The sequence below is a fragment of the Staurois parvus genome, unplaced genomic scaffold, assembly GCF_062004578.1.
Source record: "Staurois parvus isolate SC_StPar_1 unplaced genomic scaffold, SC_StPar_1.0 ptg001418l, whole genome shotgun sequence".
NCBI classification, from domain to species: domain Eukaryota; kingdom Metazoa; phylum Chordata; class Amphibia; order Anura; family Ranidae; genus Staurois; species Staurois parvus.
In genome coordinates, this window is record NW_028319214.1 from 1360983 (window position 1) to 1369999 (window position 9017).

Sequence of the window (9017 nt, forward strand, 5' to 3'; positions counted from 1 at the left end):
ATTGCTGGGCTAGCTGCATTGTCCTGACTTTTGGGGCGGCCGCCCGAGAGGAGGGAGGGGAGCGGGCGCCCGGCACACAGAAGAGCCGCATTTCAGTGTGTAAAGAGCCGCATGTGGCTCGCGAGCCGCGGCTTGCCGACCACTGGCCTAGGTGATCAGAAGTGGAAGTTGTCCTCCTACCCTCTCTCCCTGTAATCTTGTGGGACATTTGACAGCTCCCAGAAGATGACGGGGCCACTCAGGAAGCGCAGCGGTGCTCACGCATGCGCAGTGGGCACCCAGCTGTGAAGCCGCAAGCTGTCACAGCCGGGTGCCCACACTGAAGATGCCGGCTTCCTGGAATACAGGACGGCCGGTGAAACGGGCTGTGGTGGGGGCACCGTGGGATCGTGGGACAGGTGAGTGGCTGTTTTTTAAAAGTCTTTGTTTTTGTAGCTGCTGTCTTATTTTTTTACAGAGTGAGTGGAACTCCGCTTTAAGGAGATTGATTTCTTTTTAGTTGATTATGACAGCTTACAATTACAGTTTTCAATCCACAGAGTAAGCGAGGGTTATAACCCCTGACCATTTTATTTTGCCATCTGTCTCATTGGGGAGATTTCCCTTCACTTTCTTTCTTATTGCCAAAACAGGAAAGTGAAAGCAAATCCTTCTAAGAGAGGAAATCCCTGCTGTAAGTGGTGCCTTACAGCAATGGGGTCCAGGTTGTATCCCAATCAAGGAACTGTCCTTGTGCTTGTATGGGTTTCCCTCAGGTACGCCAGTTTCCTCATTCCAGAGACAGGGAGGTAAGTTACTTAGCTGTTTTCCAAAATGGCCCTAGTGCGATTATTATGCATATGAGATAGGGACCTCTGAATGTAAGCTCCTTGAGGGCAGGGACTGATGTGAATGGACTGTATGGAAAGATCTGGGTAAAACTGTCAGAGCTATATAAATACCCATACAAAGTAAATATAAGTGGCTGCCCACAGCAATCAACAACTGGAATCATGGTGTTACAGCAATCCGTTATATCAGTCCATGCAGGGTCACTCGTACAGTTCTACTTACATACAAGTATTCACAGACAAATAAAGCTTTTATCAAATCTTTGTGTAATAAAGGACAAAAAAACAAAACACCACACAATAAACGGATGCCGTCTGAAGAAGCCTAGGTGTTGTCACAGTTTTTCAGTAAAAAGACATTCAATATGGCTAGAAGATGGCTACTCTGTCTATACTACACCAGCTGGGTAATGGAGGGCCACATCTCTACTCCTACATTTCCTTTGGTACCTTTCCCTTTTGTAGGTTCTCATTTACCACCATTCTGAAACCACAGTACAAAACCGGACACATCCAATACAAGCTCAGTGTTCCTTCATGGCTGCAACATGTGTGCGATTCCTAGGGGCCAGTCCAGTTTTCACCCACACCAACCAAGAAGCTGAAATCTAGCCACAAATAAAAACCTCCACTGGATTGAAATTCTAGCTAAGGAAATGACAGAGGGAAAACATAACCAGCGATCCTGGATCTGCATTTATTTACACAACATGGAGGTAGGAAGGATTATTGAGACTTCATTCCACAATGCCATCACTGTAGATGCCAGCAGCCATTGGTGACCAGCAACATGTACACATTGGCATGCGATATATCCCTCCAGTGTGTACTGGAATATGTCACATCTGTTGCTTCTAACAGAGACTGTCCAGCACTGACAGCGACCGCAGACACTGTCCAGCACTGACAGCGACCGCAGACACTGTCCAGCACTGACAGCGACCGCAGACACTGTCCAGCACTGACAGCGACCGCAGACACTGTCCAGCACTGACAGCGACCGCAGACACTGCCCAGCTCACACACCACCTATACGGAATGTCTGGAGCCCCCACCTGCTATAAATAACATCTAGCACCCACACCCCCTATATGGAATGTCCAGCAACCCGTATAAACAACATCTGGCACCCCCATAGGGAATGTTCAGCACCCACATCTCCTATAGATAACATCCAGTACCCACATCTCCTACAGGGAATGTCTGGCAACACTAATAGAAACCGTCCAGCACCCCCATCTGCTACAGGGGATGTCCAGCACCCCCATCTACAATAGATAATGTCCGGCACCCCAAACTCCTATAGATAGCGTCCAGCACCCCCATCTACAATAGATAATGTCCGGCACCCCCATCTTCTATAGGGGATGTCCGGCACCCCTATCTACAATAGATAACGTCTGGCACCCCCATCTCCGATAGATAGCGTCCAGCACCCCCATCTCCTACAGGGGATGTCTGGCACCCCTCTACTATTAAGTCCAGCACCCCTGGACGTTAATGACCTGTACCCCATCCAGGACGTTAATGACCTGTACCCCATCCAGGACGTTAATGACCTGTACCTCCATCACCTATAGATAACAGCCATCACCCCCATCTACTATAGAGTTTGGCACCCCCATCTCCTACAGGGGATGTCCGACACCCCCATCTCCTATAGATAACGGTCGGCACCCCAACTCCTACAGGGGATGTCCAGCACCCCCATCTCCTATAGATACCGCCTGGCACCCCCATCTCCCATAGATAACGTCTGGCACCCCCATCTACTCTAGAGTTTGGCACCCCCATCTCCTATAGATAACGTCCAGCACATCCATCTTCTATAGATAACAGCCAGCACCCCATCTCCTACAGGGGACGTCCGACAACCCCATCTCCTATAGATAACATCCAGCACCCCAACTCCTACAGGGGATGTCCGGCACCCCCATCTCCTGTAGATAGCGTCTGGCACCCACATCTCCTATAGCGTTTAGCACCCCCATTTCCTATGGATAACATCCAGCACCCCATCTCCTACAGGAAATGATTGGCATCCCCCGTGGGCAAAGGCCAGCACCGACGTCCCCCCGTGGGCAAAGGCCAGCACCGACGTCCCCCCGTGGGCAAAGGCCAGCACCGACATCCCCCCGTGGGCAAAGGCCAGCACCGACGTCCCCCCGTGGGCAAAGGCCAGCACCGACGGCCCCCGTGGGCAAAGGCCAGCACCGACGGCCCCCGTGGGCAAAGGCCAGCACCGACGGCCCCCCGTGGGCAAAGGCCAGCACCGACGGCCCCCCGTGGGCAAAGGCCAGCACCGACGGCCCCCGTGGGCAAAGGCCAGCACCGACGTCTGGGATGCACATTCCTGTGAAGCATTTGCAGACAAGGATGGAGTGGGATGGAGAAGTGTCAGTCCTTTGATGGAGATGAGATGACAATGTGGGGCAGTAGCTCCAGTGACATAGGTGGTGTGATGGTGATGAGGAGGAGGATGGTGATGAGGAGGAGGATGGTGATGATGAGGTGCCGGTGTTTACATGTCTGAGGAGGATGATGATGATGTAGAGAGGGGGAGGGGTGCAGTAGGTATACAGCAGTCAGTCTACGTGCCTTGTATATGAAGAGTGACGGATGCACCTACCTCTGTGGATGAATGGCCTCCCCCGTCCGTCTCCCGTCCTCTCCCGAGACACACGGGCCTAGACGGTACGGATGTGTGAGCGGACAGACGGCGTGCAGAGCCCCGGGAGACCCGCGCTCCCCATCCCGCGGCGGCAGCTAGACGAAGCCGGCCTGGAGCAGCGCACACCCCTCCTTCCTGCTGCCGGGGACTCGCATTGCAGCTGGGGCCAGCCGTCCCCGGGCACGGTGTTTGGCAGCGCGGTATAGCGGGGGACTGGTTTGACAGCTTCGGTATGAATAGGAAGCCTGGCCCACAGCGCTGACAACGAGTCTGCATCACATTCCCTCACTCAGCCCGGGGAGGGGTGCACCGCACACCGGCCACAACGGGGAGACGCCGCCATCTGCTGGATCAAGTCCGGTACTGCAGCGAGTAGGTGGCGCTGTCACCTCCCAGTCTCCTGGAGGCTGAACCAGCCTTACCTGTATGAGGTCATCTCCAGGATCTGAGCGATGACCTGCAAGTCATGGGGGGGTGTAAGGAGACTACAGCAGCTGTGGATGGGGATCAGTCAGATTCTAGTTGTCATTTTGAAAGTTTTACTGAACAAGCCTGATCTAATATCATTATATAGGATTTATATGGCGCCAACATTTTACGCCGCGCTTTACATCATAAGGGCAGAGCGTACAATTATAATACAGGAGGATTCAGAGGGCCCTGATCGGCAGAGCTTACAATCTAGAAGCTGAGTGCTTACAGCAGTAAAGTTTAGTAAATTCCCCCAATTATCTGACATCTAGGCCCCCGTTAAGCTGGTCATACACTATACAATTTTCTTGTTCAATTTCTATTAGATTTACCTTGTATGACCTGTCTGATCGCATACACATTGAAAGTGTTTAGGTCTGACCTCATATTATATGGTTTTGGTAAATCTAAAGGAAAATTGTTAGAGAAAATTGTATAATGTATGGCCATCTTAAGGCTGCATTCACACAGGAATTTAGCTGTGGTGCAGCAAACGGCAGAGGCATGAATCTGCTGATTCCTGCTGCTGTATTTCCCAGGTGTGAGCTGCAGCTACCGAGCCCATACATTTTAATGACACATTGTTGATGGCTATCCACACAGCCAGTAATTACCTGCGCTGATCCCTGGCTGCACAGACAGCCGCAAATCGCAGCACAAAGTGCATCCAGCAGCAATCACGGCAGGCGATCACTGGCTGTGCCGCCAATCTGTCATTGAAAAGTACAGGTATAACAGCAACATCTAGCTGCTCACACTTGTCAAAAACAGCAACAGGAACCAGCAGATTCCTGCCATTGCCATTCACACCATGGCTAAACGCCTGTGCAAGTGTACACTTGGATCTATGAATGTGTGTAGAGGTGTGTTTGTTTTGTAGCGTTTCCTTCGCACATTGACATGCATTTGGATGCACATTGAGGCATTGTTTCAATCCATTTTTAAATTTAGAGTGGATAGAGGTATCTTCCTTTTGACAGAGGCTTTTTTTTTTTTTTTTTTTTTTTAACTCCATATGAAAACTTTATTGCCAGTATTCCCCCGTAAAATGACACATAAAACGTCAAAAATTGCGCTTCACTTAGATTCAAATATTAGTCACTGCATGGATAAAGATGCTAACTTCTAACCACACTTCTGTGTACAGCCCTCTGTTGCACTTCCGGGTGGAGGAGATTACGTCACATCCGGTGAACGTGCTGACGTCAACTGGTCACGTACTGATGCGTTTCGTCATTACGACTTCCTCTGGGGGTGTAACCATGCGTGAAAAGAGGTGGCTTTTTAAAGCCAGTACTTTTAACCCTTTAGTTCTACATTCAAATCTACTACCACCATCTAGTGGGTAAAAACCAATACAACAGCCCACACTAAAATTAACACAGCTTAAATAGCATTGAGAAAAACATGTTACTAAATATAAAAATAAAGTAATATAAATATAGCATAGAGGCTTTTTATTACCTCTTACCAACATATGAGAAGATATTAAATGATTATTATACAGGATTTATAAGGTGTAAGGTTTGAGCAGCATTACAATTCAAAATAAAAATGATTTGGGCCCTGCTCCTGAGAGCTTACACTCTAAAAGGGAGGGTCAGGTGATACAAAAGGTAATGCCTGTGATGGATGAGCTGACGGATGAAGTAAAAGTACAGTTTGTTTGTTTTTGTTTGGTGAAGGTGGGATAGGCTTCCCTGAAGAGATTTGTTTTTCAGGATCGCATAAAGGAAAACAGATTGCAGTAGGGAGTTCCAGAGGAAGAGAGAGGCTCTGAAGAAATTCTGGAGTTATGTGCATTTTGACGTGCTGCCATTGACTTTTTTGGGCCTCCCAACACACACAGAAATAAAGGGTGTCATATTATTCATCACATAGACAGTAGCAGACACTTGGGAGGATTCATAAAGAGTGTCTCATGTAATTCGGATGTGCCTCCACATGACAAGTATCAGTGCTGGCAATAAATTCATTTACCAGTTGAAAACAACTCCATGGATCTGGTCCATGTTTGGAGGTGGACTGTGGCTGGACTATCCATATAGAAACTCCTTCCTCTGAGCAGTTGAGCTCCCTCCTGATGCTGTAGCTGTCAGCATAGTGGCAGGCGAGTTTTGAAGCTGGATAAGTGCAGTTTGTTAGAGTTTCAGAGACACCATCAAGTATTTCCTGCATATGATGTACAGCAAGCAGATCCTGCTGTCAACCACAAGTACAGAGCAGATCTGACCAGGAACTAGTGTCTCAGCTTCCCCATCAGGCTCAGCCCACTGTCAGCATCACTGGTAGGGAATGGAATTAATATACTATTTATTCATTTTAATAGTATATTCATTCCATTCCAGCCGTTTTTTGTAAACGTCATAGCCTGCTGGTACTTGTGGTTCCTCTAGACCACAACAATATGGTGACCATTGCTTTTTACGAGTTTTTTTTTCCTTATATTACATTTTTATTATGCTGTAAAAGCATTCCCGTATATAGCAGTAATTTTTATATATATTCTGGAATTAATATATCCCTTCTACATGTATTGTTTTGTGGATTTTCGACTTCAGTCCTTCCAGATTGTGGTATGCTGATCACTTGGTCTTCATCAAAATGGCGCCCGACAGCTTACGAGCTCAGGGTTATATAAGGCTGTCTATGGGCATCGGTAACAGACATATTCCTTTGATAACGTACATGCACACGAAACGCGTCAGTGAGGAGCCTGCTGTACTGACGTCACACCGCCGCGTCCTCATGGAGGTCCGGCGGCCATTTTTGTGAGTGTTTGCTGCACATGGATGTTCTTTTACTTTATGCAATAATAAAACTACTACACTATTAGCACTCCTGTCCTGGCTCATTTGTGCAAGCTAGTTTCCCTAAGGTAGAATATACCACTTCTGCTGGCTCTGTCCATGGTAGAGAGGTACCCTGAGCCATCCCTGTAATGCAGCTCGAGGCCAGTGGTGGTGTTTGAAGTCTTCCCTGTAATACTGTGAGAAGCCATTGGGCTTTTTTCCTGTCTCCATACCATGATCCTACTGATGGAAGTTTTCCCTACCTGTGGAAGAGCTGGATATATTATTATGCACATTTAATATGCACTTCTGGTGAGTGCATTCATACAGCATTTCCTAGCACGGAGTCACTTTCACTTATTCATCATGGAGATTATTGGACAGTTTTTACTGTGTTTTGCCATTTTTTCCTGAATTATTATTATTATTATTATTATACAGGAATTATATAGCGCCAACAGTTTGCTCAGCGCTTTACAATATAACTAGAGACAATACAGCAACAATTCAATACAAGTGGGTTAGGAGAGCCCTGCTCCTTGGAGCTTACAATCTAAGAGGGAGGGGCTAGTGGTACAAAAGTAACTGTGGGGGATGGACTGGTAGGAGGAGTAGAAGATTCCATTATTAGCTGAGGGCAGGATAGGCTTCCCTGAAGAGATAGGTTTTCAGAGATCGCCTAAAAGTGAGCAGAGTAGGTGATAGTCTCATAAATTGGGGTAGAGAGTTCCATAGGAGGGGGAAGCTCTGGAAAAGTCCTGGAGACGAGCATGGGAGGAGGAGACAAGGGTGCTAGAGAGCAGAAGGTTGTGCGAGGAGCGGAGAGTACGGTTTGGGTGATATTTGCAGACTAGATTGGTGATGCAATTTGGGACCGAGTCATAAATGGCTTTATACGTTATTGTTAATGTTTTGAATTTTATCCGTTGGGCAATGGGAAGCCAGTGGAGGGATTGGCAGAGAGGGGTGGCAGATACAGAACAGTTAGTAAGATGGATGAGTCTGGCAGCAGCATTCATGATAGACTGAAGAGGGGATAGCCTGCGATTAGGTAGGCCAATGAGGAGGGAGTTACAATAGTTAAGGCGAGAGATAACCAGGGAGTGAATAAGCTGCTTAGTGGTTTCCGAGGTTAGGAACGGCCATATCCTGGAGATGTTGCGGAGGTGAAGTCTACAAGATTTGGACAGTGATTGGATTTGGGGCTGAAAGGACAGATGGGAGTCTAGGATTACACCTAGTACCCTGGCATGAGGAGAGGGACTGATGGTTATGTTATTGATCTTGATGGAGAAGTCAGTGGAGGGGGCATGAGCTGGGGGGAATACTAAGAGCTCAGTTTTGGAAAGATTGAGTTTGAGAAAGTGGAGTGACATCCATGCCGATATGTCACTTAGTAGGTAAGTAATGCGAGAGGAGATGGGGGTGAGGTGAGAAATAGAAAGATAGATTTGTGTGTCATCAGCATAGAGATGGTACTTGAAGCCATGGGAGTTATCAAGTGACCGAGGGAGGAGGTGTAGATAGAGAAGAGAAGGGGTCCAAGAACAGAACCTTGAGGGACCCCTACAGAAAGAGGAAGTGGAAAGGAGGAGACCGAGTTCTAGGTAACGCTGAAGGAGCGCTGCGATAGGTAGGAGGAGAACCAGGAGAGAGCAGAGTCTCGGAGGCCAAGAGAGTGTTTCTCAAAGACAGACCAGACACAGGCCAAAGTCATAAAAGAAGTGCAAGAGGAGGTGAGAATCAATCACCACAAACAGGCCAAAATATATACACTAATTGTTCTGAGATTTGCAGAAAGTCTATGCGTTGCTGGAGTTACAGTTTAAAGTGGAGATGAGAGCAGATGAGCAGCATTTACACAGAAAACTGCACCCCATCTGTGACTGTGCCCCCCGTCTGTGAATGATCATATTTTATACTGGACTGTTTACCATTGTCACTTTATATTTACTAATATCACTTTCTCACTGCCAAATTGCGACACTGATTGAATACTATTCACATCAGTGCTTAATTCAAGTGCCTCACTTTGCATCTGCCACTGTTGTCACTTTATTCATTTATGTATTCATTTATGCATCAGTGCCTTGTTTTTATCATATTTTATAGCGCTGCATTTCACATTTTTTCAGACTTGTATATGCAGCCATTTGAAGGAAAAACCTTAAGCGTGGGTTCACGCTGATGCTGTCCGGAATTTGCAACGTTTTCTGTGGGAATTCCGCACTGCATCAGAATCGCACCCCGTTC

The 9017-nt window shown here is 47.5% G+C and overlaps 1 protein-coding gene across 12 annotated transcripts in view; it reads right to left on the reverse strand.

The window, feature by feature from the left end:
- PITPNM2 (phosphatidylinositol transfer protein membrane associated 2) overlaps positions 1-3778 on the reverse strand; it is a 450474-nt gene extending 446696 nt beyond the window's left edge. For 7 of the 12 annotated variants that reach the window (XM_089661991.1, XM_089661996.1, XM_089662000.1 and 4 more), the window contains exon 1: positions 3460-3777. The gene's annotated coding sequence lies outside the window, so the exon portion shown is untranslated. Of the gene's footprint in view, positions 1-3459 lie in introns of all 12 variants that reach the window. The other 5 variants (XM_089661999.1, XM_089661997.1, XM_089661993.1 and 2 more) reach the window with 2 other exon arrangements.
- Between the last annotated feature and the right edge of the window lie 5239 nt (positions 3779-9017).